General features: G+C 43.4%; 1 protein-coding gene across 1 annotated transcript in view; it reads right to left on the bottom strand.

The window, feature by feature from the left end:
• Positions 1–16588, bottom strand: part of htr1fa (5-hydroxytryptamine (serotonin) receptor 1Fa) — a 72982-nt gene that overhangs the window by 1421 nt on the left and 54973 nt on the right. The window contains exons 2-3 of the mRNA XM_067992364.1: positions 7100–7262; positions 3411–3857 (exon numbers count right to left, since the gene is read on the bottom strand). The gene's annotated coding sequence lies outside the window, so the exon portion shown is untranslated. The remainder of the gene's footprint in view (positions 1–3410; positions 3858–7099; positions 7263–16588) is intronic.

Below are 16588 nucleotides of genomic sequence, written 5' to 3'. Positions count from 1 at the left end.
GTAAGTGAATTAAAGTCACTTATTTTGGCTTCTTGGTTTCGTGCTGGAAAGCTGCGCAGCGGGCAGACTGTGCACCCGCAGCATAGGCTGTCAGCTGGAGGAGCCCTATTTAAAGGGGTAGTCCTCCACTGACAGAAAATAGGCAAAATCACAGCATGGAGCAGCCCAGGGGGAAGGCTGCTCCCAGGTTTAATGATGCCTCACTCCTGGTCTTACTGGATGGAGTGAGGAGGAGGAGGAGGAGGAGGGAGATCTTCCACCCGGTGAACGGGAGGAAGTGGGCCTGCCTATGCCACCATGAAGGCCTGGCTCGAGGTGGCAGAGGAGGTCACCAGCACTACCAACATATCACGCACCTGCATACAGTGCAGGAGGCGCTTCAATGACCTAACCAGGTCAGCCGAAGTGAGTACTCTTACTCATTCCCCTACACTCCGTCTGCCACATCACTGCCCCCACCCCACATCATCTTCAGCACTGCCAACACTACTCTGTCACATCACTCCTCACATCCACTGAACCCTCATCCTCATCTTACCTGCACTTCCTCACCTCCCCAGTACTCATCCCACCACTACCACTCAACCCAATCCTCATACAATATCATGGCTCTGTCTCATACTCACCCTCTCATGCTCTCACCCTTTCACAGTCAGCCTCACCCAACCTGCCACTACCTGTGCTGCAGCCACAGGGCATGCATCACGTATGTGCAGTAGGAAGCGTAAGGCAAATGTGTCATGAGCATGAAGGGGATGCACAAGGGTGTTTGAGAGTTTGTCATGGTTTTTACTTATATTTGATTTCTGATCAACTCATTACATATTATATTGTCACCACTACTGCCACGTCTTGGCCATTCTTGACTGGCTTGTGCAATAATGCCCTTTCATGAGGTTCGCCATGAACACCCTTGATGCCACCCATTGGGTCACCATACAGTGGGTGTATGTGTAGTTGCACGACTACTTTGTGCAGGTGCCTGTTACGCAGCACTGTGTTGTGTAGCTCCACGTGGCGGAGGTGGACGGTGTGCCTGGCGAGGCTGGTGATGTTGGTCGTCATCCAATGGAGTGATGAATGCAGGTATGGACTGCCCCCCCCCCCACCCCCGGCCATCCTGACGGTGTGAGTGTGAGGGGGGCCACAAAGTAGGTAAATGTGTTTGGACAGCAGAGTTTCGGGTATGATTTAATAATTTTGAGTGTGGAGACAACGGTGTGGCAGGTAAAACTTCATCTGAGGTGACAGAGTGCCCTGCTGCAATGAGTGAGGTATTCCCCCCAATTGTCAAGGAATCCTTTGCATGTCCCAATGGTTGCTGACTGAAACACGTCTGCAACAACAGGGAGTGTTTCCGACAGCATGGGAAACACGCTGAGGAGAGTCCAAAATCACATCCCTGCTAAAATCTCTTCCCAATGAGGTCTGTCAACGACCTCAAGTACCTCCCTAACTATCTAAACTGTCATCCCGCCGGCTTTAATTGCCGGTGGGAGTCCCGCATGTGGGGGCTGCGCGCGCACCGATTCGCAGCATTGGGGAACCCTGAAGTGGGCGGGTTGGAGCCGGGCTCCAGACCCGCTCCGGGATTCCCCAATTTTAGGAACCCCCCCACCACAAATGCACCCGCTCGGCCATCCTAAAATTGACCCCATAATATTTACTTCTAAATGTAACCTATTATGCTATCTAGAGAAGCCCTACACCTTGCAAAATGAACTCTTTAAAAGTATCCTGAAAATGCTGATGGATTATTGATGTCTAAAACTCAAGATCATAATATAGTTGGCGCCTTTGCCTTTATGTTGACTGTCGGCATTAATAGAAATGTGGATAAATTTATATCCATGTTCTACTCATACAAAGACATTTTGAAATATTGACATATTGAAAACACAAGATAACAATGTAGACATTGGCCCTGAATTTCCTCAATGTCAAGGGCTGTTTTTACACCGTTGTTTCACTGGAAAGATAAGCAATTCATCAGCAGAGGCGGTAACATACAAATTTCCTGGGGCAAGTTCATTTAAATATTTTTGGGCAGCTCTGGTGTAACAGGTGTAGAAACTGTGTAAGTTGCTGACACACCCGTTCCCCGTAGGAAACTTCCTTGCAACGATGCCATAACTCTAAAAACATTCTACAGATGCCTGACAGCAGCAGAACTCTGTCCGATAGCAAGGTAAGCGGTCAACTAGTGGTTTTGCTGGCAATTTCCACCAAATCATTTGACGGCATCTCTCACCCATATTCACACTTAGGGGCCAGATGTGCCCACAAGGCACCATGCCAGACCAACAGACAGAAGAAGCACAACTTGCTATTCTGATGGAGACCTCCAAGCCACCCTCCAAGAGGTACAAGACAGGAGTCTCACACTCCTGGAGTTTCCTTTCACTAAGTCAGATGTCAACATCAGTCGTGCCACCTGCAACGAGCTGGCACTAGCACTGACACCCAACTGCCTCACACCCAGGACTCATCAACAGGGTAGAATGAAGCAAAAACACTTCACGAGGGCAAGTAAGGTTAGCATGTCACTGCACTCTCCCTTTCCTCTTTGTTCACTCTTCACCCTCTTATGCTGCTTGTCCGACATCCAGTACTGGATGAGCAGTAATTTCCTCTAATTAAATATTGGGAAGACTGAAGCCATTGTCTTCAGTCCCTGCCACAAACTCCGTTCCCTAACCACCCGACTCCATCCCTCTCCCTGGGCACTGTCTGAGGCTGAACCAGACTGTTCACAACCTTGGCCTCCTATTTGACCCTGAGCTGAGCTTCTGACCCCATATCCTCTCCATCCGTCTCTGTCCCTGCCTCAGCTCATTTGCTGCTGAAACCCTCATTCATGCCTTTGTTACCTGTCGACTTAACTAGTCCAATGATCTCCTGGCCGGCCTCTTACCTTGCACCCTCCGTAAACTTGAGCTATCCAAAACTCTGCTGCCTGTATCCTAACTCGCACCAAGTCCCGTTCACCCATCACCCCTGTGCTCACTGACCTACATTGGGTCCCAGTCCGGCACCACCTCGATTTTAAAATTCTCATCCTTGATTTCAAATCCCCCCATGACCTCGCTCCCCCCTAGCTCTGTAACCTCGTCCAGCCCTACAACCCCGCCCCATGAATTTCAAACTTAAAGAAAACAATTACAGTGCACTTTAGCTTCCCCAGAGGCCTGCCACAGCAGTTTTGCTCCCTTTACCATGACATATCTGTGGCTGGTCCAGTTGAATTTCTGCTCTATGGTGACCCCTGGGATGTTAATGGTGGGCGCCTCGATGATGGTAATTCCATTGAATGTAAAAGGGGAGGTTATTCTCTCTCTACATAGAGATGGTATTTGTCTGCCACTCACCATTATCCTCCCAACCACATAAAAAGGCAACGTCAGGCTTACCTGGACCTGTCTGAAGAACAATGTATGTGGAGGCTTCATTTCACCAGAGAGGCGGTGACAGATGTTGCAAGTTGACCTGCAGCCAAATTCTAGGGCAGTCATGGCATTGCTTCAGCCCTGAATGTTTTTGCTTCAGGCTCATTCCAGGTTGTCACAGAGGTCCAATACTGTCTTCATGGCAGCACCTGGGATGCCACTTTCCACTGAATGACTGACATGGAAATGTGTTTCATTTTATGGTGTGATTCCAGTGAGTGAATAAATGAAAAGGATGCTAAAAATGAGCAGGGGGTGTTTGATACTAATCCGGATCCAGGGCCAGGCCTCCTACTTCCCTATCTCCTGCTTCTTCAATGTTTTCACTGTTCTCAATCTCTTGGGCTGTCTTCTCAAAGGTTGTGAGAAGATGTAAGTTGGAAGGTCCTCCTCATTATGCACAGTCTTCTCCTGCAAAGGGTAGAAGGGGTTTTACAAATTGAAATCCGGGTAACAGGGATAACCATGTAACAGCATGCAGACCATAATGGATGTGATTACATGAACATGCTTTATACAGGTATATTAGATGGATGCATTTGTTGAGAGGGACAACATTTAAGAATGTGAGGAAAGGAACACTTAATGAGAAAAGGAGGTGTTGCAGAGTGCACTCTCCTGCAAATGGGTGTTCATGGGAAGCATTCAAAGTACTGTAAAGCCAAATAGATGGAAGGTGACTGTAAATGTTACAGATACTTAATTCATGGTATTAAAATAGCTCATGCCTTCCTTTCCCCATTCTTTTTCCTTCCCATTTTCTCTCTTCTATTTTTATTATTTTAACCTTACCTTTACTTTGTTTCTACCTAGCATGCACTAATTACATGTTCTTTACATTTCCTCCTGCTGTTCAATATTGCCTGTTTTCCTGAGCTTGTGGTGCGTCACTGTCCATTCCTGAGGTAAGAAACCAAAGTTTAGGCTCAGGACTTTAACGATTGACCAGATCATATTATTGAAGTGACCAGGCAAATATTTAGATTTTTTTTTTCTCGAGTGTAATATTGAGCACTTTGGCTACTTGTCAAAATAGCTTCCAAACAGCCAGGGAAGCAGACGCCACAGAAAAAAAATTTGCATAGCATGTGTTAGGAAAGCACGAGTGAAGCCAACAATATAGGATAGGATTAAAACTCAATTTTGTATTGTTACTAAGAAATTCTGAAAAGATAGCGATTTCTGTGATTTGAAAGTTGCAAACCAAGACAATTGAAAGAAGGCTTTACCTGGGTTCGAGACTTTTTCCTAATGACCCTCCAGATTCCATGAAAACAAATGGCAGCTTTTCTATTAGATCAGCAGCCAGTCATCCCATTTCCTCCAAAAGCCCCTTAAGCTGATGAGTTTTGCAACATGCAATATTCAACCATGATTGAATATAAACATAACTAACCTCATTAACACACTTAGTAAACACCTGAAAAATGTTTATTTAAGTTATGAAAAAAAGGAAAGCCAAAAATCCTGAAATAGACACGGGAGAAAGAGCAAGTATTTTGATATCAGATATTTAAAAAAATAGGATTTTCCCCATTTTACTACCTGAAAGTCAGATAAAGTTAGAAAAGAAAGATGAGAAAGCTAGGTTTTGCCTTACTCTTTTCAGACTGAGAACTCAGTCAAAGGAACAAAATTCAGCTAGAGAGAGAGATAGAAGTCAATTCTGTAATATAAATTCTCAAGGAAGATTATAAGAAATGTAAGGCTGGATTATACGATAAGCACACAGCACTGCTGGCAGTGACTCTCTACAGGAGCTATGTGCACCTGTGCATAAATGAATTGAGCTCTCTTGGTAAAATAAGGTCAGCTCATTTACATCATTTTCCTGAATTTTATATGCAGCACTCATCATGCACAGGGAGCACTAGGGCTGGAATATCGAGTGCCAGCTATCAATGAAGGGTTGGTTGCTGACTGACCGCTCTTTGCTGGTTGATTTTCTGGTGTTAGTGGGGGAAAGAGACATGTGGCAGAGGCACACCAGGTAAGGGGGGAGGGCTGGCCTGCAAGGCAGAGCACTGGATGGGGGTGACCAGGAATTTGTTTTATAATGCAGCTGCTTCTTCAGCAGCCATTCAAAATAAATAATTCTAGGGGGGTGCACTCTGCCTCTTTCACCCCAGAGAGGGTGGTTAATTGTTCCCTCACACCATCCACAATAATCTGCAGGGCCTAATCAGTGAATCACTATCACTTTATTTTCCTGTGAATACTCAAATTTATACAGTAAACTGCTACACTGACCCATGCTTTATTTAAACATTAAATAAATTGAATGCATTGCCATTTGGCTGATAAGAAGTGATTCTGCAGCTTTGCATACTGATTCATTGCTCAGCTGTGTGTTAGTTGCAACATATCCAACCTTGAAGAAAACATATTTAGTAAAGTCATAAATTCCTGTGCGTGTGCTAAAAAAGGGAGAAAATTTAACTCTCATTTAACCTACTCTCAATGCACCAAATGAGTTGTTACAATTGAGGCATTTGGTCCATTACTAGAATTATATTTTTTTTTCTATGATTAATATAAATTCCTGTTGTGTTTAAGATTATAACCCCAAAATTCCAGTGACCTGGGGGCAGAAAAGTGCCTTTATGGGGTGGGCAGAAGTAGGATTTAGGGCGGGACCCGGTTACGATGGTTCCCGACCCCTTTCTCCACTCATCACCTAGTGATGCTGAGCACAAGGGATGCCTATGAATTCAAAAAGACCTTAGGGAGATTTAAAATTTAAAAGGCTGGGTTCGTCAAAGCAACCGATTGCAGCAGAGTTTAACATTTCTTTTGTGCCTGTTGAGCTGAGTCTGCAGGGAAGGCATCGCAGTGAAGGCCCTCCCCTTCACCTTTCAGTGTTGTGGATGGCACAGTGCCGACCCGCAATATGTAAATGCCCCTGACCCCAGGGGCGCATCCACGAAAGTTCTGCTGCATTCTAGGTCCACCCTCAAAAGACTTCCCCTGGAATTTCTGAGCTTATAGGTATAAGAAAAAAAATTAGTTTGCAGATAATGGGCAGCAGAACAATGTGCATTTTGAAGGTTGCACGAGGAAGGGGTAGAAACTCATCTTGTGATACCACTAAATGAGCATTATAACGGGCTCAATACCGTTTGTTTTGCCCAGGACGGGTTTCTAGCCCAAAATGTCAAATCATATTGATTCAGTGGATTTATTGTAATGAATGTGTTAAGTGCAATTTCCTGAAGTAATTTATTTTCCACTTTTCAGAGACAACTATGAAGAATAACAACATCGATAACCATAAGAAACAGTTTAATGAGGGGCATGTTAAACTCTAGCTTCTTCTCTGTGTTAGGAGCCATGATGATCCATTGTTATGACACACAAATGCAGAAAAAAAAAGCCAAAATTGGTGATCATGCAACCTGCAGCCAAAGATAAATGTAATGTCAACAGTTGTCTCAAAATATTGCTGGGACCACAGAAAGACTTGGAGAAATTGTACTGAGATGGCAACAGAAAGTGATGTCCAGTAGATTAATGTATGATCCAGCAAACCGTGGCTAACTCTGCATTGAAACCACTTTTCTAATTATACATTTTATCATTATATTATATAAAGTTCAACTTGTTTAAATAAACTACAGAGCAAATAAATGTTGGTAAAATGCTTAAAAACCTACCTTTTACTTGTTTTATTGTGGAAATTTTGCTTTTGTACTCCAGTCTGTAATCATCTGTACATTTTACAAGTCTTCAGCATCTGCTAAAAAATGAAACACCTTCAGAGCAGGAGCAGCTTTGGATATCTGTTTTTCTCAATTGGTCTCGCACGAATGTTTCCATCTGTAATTTGAAGAGGAGAAACCGCTTTGAATAAACTGCTTGCGTACTTTGACAAAGCAATGTTTCTGCCATGCGATGCACAAGGGTCAATGTCATCAATCTTCAGAGTTTATTGATCAAAGACAGGAGATGGATGACTCACAGACACAAAAACAAATGCGCATTTCTATTACTTTGAAACAGAAACTGGGCTTCTTGGCACCATTGAGCAAAGGAACAGTTTAAGCTGGCATATCCACTGGCCCTGTGCTCTCAAATAAAGCGTTCTTTTTTTCATGCACATAGATACTTCATTGGCTTACATACTTAGCATACAATTGAGCAGCCAAACAGATATTTCCACCATGATTTTAACTTGGGTCGGGAGTGTAGCGCTTCGGGGCTGGGACAGGAGGGAAGCAACCATGGTTGTGCCAGTGTGAGGCCGGGGCCATTTTAGCTCTGGGGCCTCATTTCCATTTGGCAACGCTGACTCCCACCCGAAGCCAGCAGGGATGACGAGGAGGCCAGTGGACAGATGCGAGATTTCGGGCAGTAGGAGGCTGCCCTCGAAGACCCAAGGGAACGGTTCCCAGCAATCAGGTAAGTCGATCGGTTGGCGGAGGGGGGGGGGGGGAGGCTTTGTGGTCGGGGGAGGGGAGGAAGCCCAGGGCAGTAGAAGTCCAAGGCTTCCCTCTGGGGTCAGGAGGAGCAGGAGCGCAAGGAAATGATAAAAAAATTCAAAAATCAAACTCACCATGGTCTCGCACCAATCCTACTTGTCGCCAGGTTTCTCTGGTGGCTCCAGGACTGTGAGCGATTCGCACAATTATTTATCAAATGCGCGTTGTGGCCTGAATCACCTCATCAGACCCTGACTTTTTAATACTTATGAGACACCTGCTGGCCTGCGGCGGGAACCTTCCATGCAACCCGAATCGACTGGATTAAAATGGCGGCAGTCGTGAACATGTCAGGAATGAAATGAGTAGCGCCCGGCTGCCATTTTAGCCCTCTTGCCCGCACAGTTCACACTGGGCGGGCAGAGTTAAAATCTGGGCTTTCTTGTCTTCTCCTTTGTTCAATCACTGGCCTTTTCCAGGAATGTTAATGTGGATTTTGAAATTAGTATCTACAGAGCCTGGTGGATTTATATAATTTAACTCCTTCTTCCAACATGTCAAAATATTTTACACAAAACAGTTGAACAGAATTGTTTAAATCAGTAAATCTGGTGATTACAAGATGTATAATTACTATTTATAACACGAGTCTGAGCAGTTCATAAAATATGCATTTCTTCTGCTCTCTAATAACATGGGAGTTATACATTTTATTAACACTTGAGATTCTTGTCTTGCATTCCCTTTACAGTAAATACTTTTTCTGTGCTGGAATAAGGGTGCAGATAATCGAGTAAATTTCTATGTATTATACTGCATGTGTTTAAATGAGACAATATACAGCTTTTTATAACATTCTCATTATATATTTTTATTTTTATTTCTTTCCCCCCCTCCAATTTTCTCCTCCATTCCTAAAGAACATAAGAATATATGAAATAGGAGCAGGAGTAGGCCATACAGCCCCTCGAGCCTGCTCCGCCATTCAATAAGATTTTGGCTGATTTTCAACCTCGATACCACTTTTCTGCCCTATCCCCATATCCCTTGATTCCCTTAGAGTCCAAAAATCTATCGATCTCAATCTTGAATATACTCAACGACTGAGCATCCACAGCCCTCTGGGATAGAGAATTCCAAAGATTCACAACCCTCTGAATGAAGAAATTTCTCATCTCAGCCCTAAATAGCTGACCCTTTATCCTGAGACTATGCCCCCTAGTTCTAGACTCTCCAGCTAGGGGAAACAGCCTCTCAGCATCTACCCTGTCAAGCCCTCTCAGAATCTTACATGTTTCAGTGAGATCACCTCTTATTCTTCTAAACTCCAGAGAATATAGGCCCATTCTACTCAATTTCTCCTCATAGGACAACTCACTCATCCCAGGAATCAATCCAGTGAACCTTTGCCTCCTCTAAGGCAAATATATCCTTCTTTAGGTTAGGAGACCAAAACTGCACACAGTTCTCCAGGTGTGGTCTCACCAGAGCCCTGTACAATTGCAGCAAGACTTCCTTACTCTTGTACTTCAACCCCCTTGCAATAAAGGCCAATGTATCATTTGCCTTCCTAATTGCTTGCTGTACTTGAATGTTAACTTCCTGTGTTTCATGTACAAGGATACCCAAATCATTTAATAGTTTCTGACCATTTAAAAAATATTCTGTTTTTCTGTTTTTCCTACCAAAGTGAATAGTCCCATTTGAAAAAAATTTGAATAGATTTGTCAAACACGATTTCCCTTTCATAAAACCATGTTGACTCTGTCTAATCATATTATGATTTTCTAAGTGCCCCATTACCATGTCCTTTATAATAGATTCTAGCATTTTCCCTACTACTGATGTCAGGCTAACTGGCTTATAATTCCCTGTTGTCTCTCTCCCTCCCTTCTTGAATAGCAGTGTTACATTTGCTACCTTCCAATCCACTGGGACCATTCTAGAATCGAGGGAATTTTGGAAGATCACAACCAATGCATCCACTATCTCTGCAGCCGCCTCTTTTAGAACCCTAGGATGTAGGCCACCAGGTCCAGGGGATTTGTTGGCTTTTAGTCCCATTAATTTCTCCAGTACTTTTTCTTTACTAATATTAATGACTTTAAGTTCCTCACTCTCATTAGACCATTGGCTCCCCAATATTTCTAGTATGTTTTTTGTGTCTTCTACTGTGAAGACAGATACAAAATATTTGTTTAACATCTCTGCCATTTCCTTATTCTCCATTATAATTTCTGCTGCCTCAGCCTCTAAGGGATCCACGATTACTTTCGCTACTCTCTTCCTTTTTACATACTTGTAGAAGCTCTTACAATATGTTGTTTTTTCTTGCTAGTTTACCCTCATAATGTATTTTCTCCCTTTTTATCAACCTTTTGATCATCCTTTGCTGGTTTCTAAAACTCTCCCAATCCTCAGGCTTACTATTCTTCTTGGCAACATTATAGGTCTCTTCTTTTAATTTAATATTATCCTTAACTTCTTTAGTTAGCCTCAGTTGGATCATTTTTCCAGTGGAATTTTTATTCCTCAATGGAATGTATATTGGTTGAGCATTATGAAATATTTCTTTAAATGTTTGCCATTGCTTATCTACCGTCATATCTTTTAATCTAATTTCCCAATGAACCTTAGCCAACTCGCCTCTCATACCTATGTAATTGGCTTTATTTAAGTTTAAGACTCTAGTTTCGAACTTAAGTACGTCACTCTCGAACTCAATGTGAAATTCTATCATGTTATGATCACTCTCTCCAGAGGCTCCCTTACTATGAGATTACTAATTAACCCTGTTTGATTGCATAAGACAAGATTGAAAATAATCTGTTCCCTGGTTGGTTCCGCAACATATTGTTCCAGGAAACTGTCTCGAATGCATTCCATGAACTTGTCCTCCAAACTACTTTTGCCAATTTGTTTTTCCAGTCTATATGAAGATTAAAGTCCCCCACGATCATTGTATTATTTTTGTTACAAGTTCATCTTATTTCTTGATTAATAATCTGTCCAACAGTAGGGGCCTATAAGCTACTCCTTCCAAGGTATTGACTTTATGCTGGGGTCAGTTCCATGGATATCAGTCACCCTCCATGGACCTCACCCAAGACACTTATATTGAACCTTGACAGTGGGGATAATTTTCACCATCACCATTTGGGCAGAGCAGATCATCCGCTCGTTACAGAAAACTCCTAATTTTCATTTCATTGATTTCAATGGAATGAGAATCGAGTGAGTTCGAAATTGGGCAGGCAATCCGCTCCGCCAATGTACCATCCAAGGGATGAAGGTAAAAATTCCCTTCAGTTGGTGGTTATTTGACCATTAGATAGAAGATTGGCATCACAACCATTCCAATCCTGTTCTCACATACACACTTGTTCTTCTAGCAAGAGTTGCTGGATAGCATTCAGAAGCAAGACTCTGGCTGCTTTATCCCCTCCTCTCTAAGCTCCAAACAAATGTATTCCTATTCTAGTTTATTCCATTGATCAATTTGTCTTCTTAAATAAATACATTAAAAGCAAAATTCAGAAAGTTTTCCACTGTCTGAAAGCAGTCATTAACCATGTTCAAAAGACTAGCCCAACCTTTGGGTCATTGGCTGTCATACTGAGAAAAGCTAAAACCTCTTGTGTATTTTAAACCTTTGCTTCCCTGTCAAAAAAGCGCAGGTTAACCGTTAATAAATAGAGACCACTTCTTATATTTAATCACCAATCACATTCCCTCCAATGGACCGTGTAAAATTTGCAGTACAAGAGACTTTACCCAACTCATCTAATCTCCTGCAATCAAAAGCAAAATACTGCGAATTCTGGAAATCTGAAATAAAAATAGAAATTGCTGGAAATACTCAGCATATGTGGAGAGAGAAACACAGTTAACGTTTCAGGTCGATGACCTTTCGTCAGAACTGGAAGAAGTAAAGTTTTAACAGTTTGTAAGCAAGTACCAAGCCAGGGAAAAGTGGGAGGAGGGTGGGGGGAAAGAAGGGGAGGGGAGGAAAGAACAAAAGGGAAGGTCTGTGATAGGATGGAGGGCAGGAGTGATTAAATGACACTAGGGATGATGGTGCAAGGCAAGGAGGGTGGTAATGGGACAAGTAAAGAAATAAAAGATGGGTCTAGAGGAGCTGCAAATGGCAACAGCAGAACCATTACCAGCACCTGCTCTCCGAAAACATGGGAGCAGTGGATGTGATCTGATGTTATTGAATTCAATGTCGAGTGTGGAAAGTTGTAAAGTGCCTAATCGAAAGATGAAATGCTGCTCCTCAAGCTTCCGATGAACTCCCTGCTCTCGCCCCAAACTGGAAAATGTCATCAACTTTGCTTCCAATTTCCACCCCTTCCCTCGCTTTCACACAGTCCATCTCCAACTCGTCCCTTCCTCGACTTCTCTATCTCCATTTCTGGGGATAGGCTGTCAACCATTATCTATTATAAGCCCACTGACTCCCACTGCTACCTGGATTACACCTCTTCTCACCCCACTTTCTGTAAGGACTCTATTCTATTCTCCCAGTTTCTCCATCTCTGTCGCATCAGTTCTAACAATGCCACCTTCCACACCAGTGCATTCGATATGTCTTCCTTTTTCCTCAACCGTGGATTCCCCTCCACTGTGGTTGACAGGGCCCTCGACCGTGTCCATCCCATTTCCCGCACTTCTGTCCTCACCCCTCTCCATCCCTCCCAGAACCACGAGAGGGTCCTTTGTCCTCACCTTCCACCCTACCAGCCTCCACATTCAACGGATCACCCTCTGCCATTTCCCCCACCTCCAGCATGATGCCACCACCAAACACATCTTCCCCTTCCCTCCCCTTTCAGCTTTCCGAGGGGACCATTATCTCCGTGACACCCTGGTCCACTCTTCCATCACCCCAAACACCCATTCCCTTTCCCATGGCACCCTCCCATGCAGGCGATGCAACTCCTGCCCTTTCACCTCCTCCCTTCCCACCGTCCAGGGCCCGAAACACTCCTTCCAGGTGAAACAGCAATTTACTTGTACTTCTTTCAATTTAGTATTCTGTATTCACTGCTCACGATGTGGTCTCCTCTACAATGGGGAGACCAAACGCAGATTGGGTGATTGCTTTGCTGAACATCTCCATTCAGTCCGCAAAAGCGTGACCCTGACCTTCCGGTCACTTGCCATTTTAATTCTCCATCCCAGTCCGACCTCTCTGTCCTCGGCCTCCTACACTGTTCCAATGAAGCTCAACGGAAGCTCGAGGAACAGCTCCTCATCTTTCGATTAGGCAATTTACAAACTTCCGGACTCAACGTTGATTTCAATAACCTCTCATAACCACTGCTCCCATTTTTTCAGGTGCTGGTAATGGTTCTGCTGTTGCCATTTACAGCTCCTCTAGACCCATCTTTTGTTTCTTTACTTGTCCCAATACCACCCTCCTTGCCTTGCACCATCATTCCTTTTGTCATTTAATCACTCCTGCCCTCCACCCCATCACAGACCTTCCCTTTTGTTCTTTCCCCCCCTCCCCCCCCCCACTTTCCCTGACTCTGTACTTGCTTAAAAACTATTAAATCTTTACTTCTTCCAGTTCTGACGAAAGGGCATCAACCTGAACGTTAACTCTGTTTCTCTCTCCACAGATGCTGCCTGACCTGCTGAGTATTTCCAGCATTTAATGCTTTGATTTCATCTAATCTCCTGTTGGGGACCAATAAATGCAGGATTAAATGAACACAATGACAATCTGTGAAATTTCTTCCTGATTTCCTTAGGTAATGTATCAAAAATCGGGGCGGGGGTCGGTGGGGGGTGCGGTGGGGGGATGTGAAATTGACAAATGCCAGTATCGCAAAACATGCTAATAGTGAATCGACAGCTCTTTTTACAACACAGTCGATTTTCTTTTCCACTGACGTCAATGCAACAGAAAATCAGGAGAAGTGTGAATCAGGCAGCATAGCAAGGCAATAAAAATGAACGTTTCCCGGAATGTCTCCACTGTCTCCTTGGTTACTGCTGCTGCTATGTAAGTGATAATGTTTAAAAGTCATTTACATTTAAAACTGCTGGTTCAATTAGGGTAGATGGAAATGATTTGCTTTTATGAAAATTGGGTAAATCAGCTGGAGAATTTGTCGTGAAATAAACGGCAATTTTAGCAAAATTTCACACGCAGACTACGCAGCTGGACTTGTTTTTCAACTTGTTGGGGGGAATTTTATCTTTGGGCAATAGTGCAAAAGGGTCGATATTGATTCAGCCGCCCGTTATACATTTGTCATAACGTATTCCATATTGTAATAATCGTTTGTATTTATAAAAAATTCTTCGAAACTCATGCTTTGTGTTTGTGCTTCTAGGCCCAGAATACCACATGGGTGAATCAATAGTCCCCACAACCTTGGGGGATCTGGTGATTCTGTAAAAATGTATTGCCTTCTCAGTCATTTGTCTGGGCCCACTGTCGAGGTGGATGAACTGAGCTGCCCTGGTAGGGCATTGGCGACCTGCCTTACAAGAATACAGAGTGATTTGGCTGATCTAGCGAAAGTTCCCTGTGGCTCCCTGTCATGGAAAAGTTGAGGAGACAGCCTTAGTGTCTCTGCTACAGTCAGAGCTGTCTGTACTGTGGACCTTGGTGGCACATTTAGCTGCAGTAACAAATAGATCGGATTTCAAAAGGGAAGGTCATGCTTGACCAACCTTATTGAATTCGTTGAAGAAGTAACAATGCATTAGATGTAATATATTTGGATTTTCAAAAGGCCTTCTATAAGGTACCACTTAGCAGACTCATGATTAAGGTCACAGCATATGGAGTCAGAGGACAAGTAGCAGAATGGAATCCAAGCTGGCTACAAAACAGAAAACAGAGGGGCGGGGTACAATTTCAAAATTTGTAGTCAACACCAAATTGGGGGTTATAGTTAATATTGAGGAGGACTGCAACAAAGTACAGGAAGACATTAATAAACTTACAGAATGGGCATGTAATTGGCAAATGAATTTCAATATAGATAAGTGTGAGATGGTACATTTTGGTAGGAATAATAAAGAAGATATTAATAAACTTACAGAATGAGCATGCAATTGGCAAATGAATTTCAATATAGATAAGTGTGAGATGGTACATAAGAGTCAAAACAGGATACAGCAGCAGAGGGATTTAAGGGTACAGATACACAAATCACTAAAAGTAGTGACGCAGGCTAATAAGACCATGATAAAAGCAAACCAAGGACTGGGGTTCATTTCTAGAGGGATAGAATTGAAAAGCATAAAAGTTAAGCTAAACTTGAACAGAACCTTGGTTAGACTGTGCATAGTTCTGGTCTTCATATTATAAAAAGGATATAGAGGCATTGGAGAAGTGCAAAAAAGATTTACTAGGATGATACCAGAAATGAGAGGTTATACCTATCAGAAAAGATTGAATAGACTGGGGCTCTTTTCTCTAGAAAAGAGAAGACTGAGGGGTGACCAAATAGAGGTCTTTAAGATTATGAAAGGGTTTGATTGGGTAGACGTAGAGAAGAAGTATCCAGTTGCGGGGGAGACCAGAACTGGGGACCATGAATATAAGATAGTCACTAACAAATCCAATAGGGAATTCAGGAGAAACTTCTTCATCCAGAGACTGGTTAGGATGTGGAACTCGCTACCACAGGAGTAGTTGAGGTGACTAGTATAGATGCATTTATGGGGAAGCTAGATAAACACATGAGGGAGAAAGGAATAGAAGGATATTTTGATAGGGTTAGGTGAAGAAGGGTGGGAAGAGGCTCACATGGAGCATAAACACCAGCATGGACCTGATGGGCCAAATGGCCTGTTTCTGTGCTGTACATTCTTTGTAGTTCTTTGTAGATCTCTTTTAAAGCACTGCCTCCTAAGACACAGCTCATGTGAAGGATCTTGAAAACTACGTCTGGATCGTGCATCTTGCTGGATGTGTATCACTGGGATGGTCTGACTCTACTCTGGTGTTGCCTGATTAATGTAGCTACACTTACAGCCTCCTGCTGCTGCTTTCCCTCCAACATATATATCATATAAAGTGGGATTCCCTATGGGAAGTCCATTTTGCAGCCTTCAGAAAGTTGCTCCCAAATTCCCTTTAGCTGCAAGGCTCTCTGCAGATTTTGGAGAAATAGGTAAAAACTTCCTGAGTATAATGATGAAAGACTTTTTCAAGTAGCTCCAGCCATTATACTTCTTCAGCCCACCCAGTAACCTACAGATTTCATGACATCCCACTTTTGGGGCAGAAACATCAGTTCCTCCCCAAACTCCTGCCCTCGCAAAGGTGCAAATCCCAAATTACGCCCTCCCCCAACCCAGAAATTTTGGGCCGTTAATTTTCTCATGTTTTCCACATAACTATATCGTCTCATCCCTCCGCACCTGCTGTCCTTGTCCTTCTAGGTGGTGGATGTCACAGGTCTGGGAGGTGCTGCCAAAGAAGTCTTGGCAAGTTGCTGCAATGCATGCCGGAGATAGTACACACTGCAGCCATGATACGCCCGGTGGTGGAGGGGTTTTTGTTTTTTTAAAAAATTCGTTCATGGGATGTGGGCATCGCTGGCAAGGTCAGCATTTATTGGCCTTCCCTAATTGCCCTTGAGAAGGTGGTGGTGAGCCGCCTTCTTGAACCGCTGCACTCCGTGTGGTGAAGGTTCTCCCACAGTGCTGTTAGGTAGGGAGTTCCAGGATGTTGATCCAGCGACGATGAAA

The sequence above is a fragment of the Heptranchias perlo genome, chromosome 11, assembly GCF_035084215.1.
Source record: "Heptranchias perlo isolate sHepPer1 chromosome 11, sHepPer1.hap1, whole genome shotgun sequence".
Classification (NCBI taxonomy): Eukaryota; Metazoa; Chordata; class Chondrichthyes; order Hexanchiformes; family Hexanchidae; genus Heptranchias; species Heptranchias perlo.
Note: the sequence above shows the minus strand (reverse complement) of the source record. Positions and strands in the feature narration are given on the sequence as shown.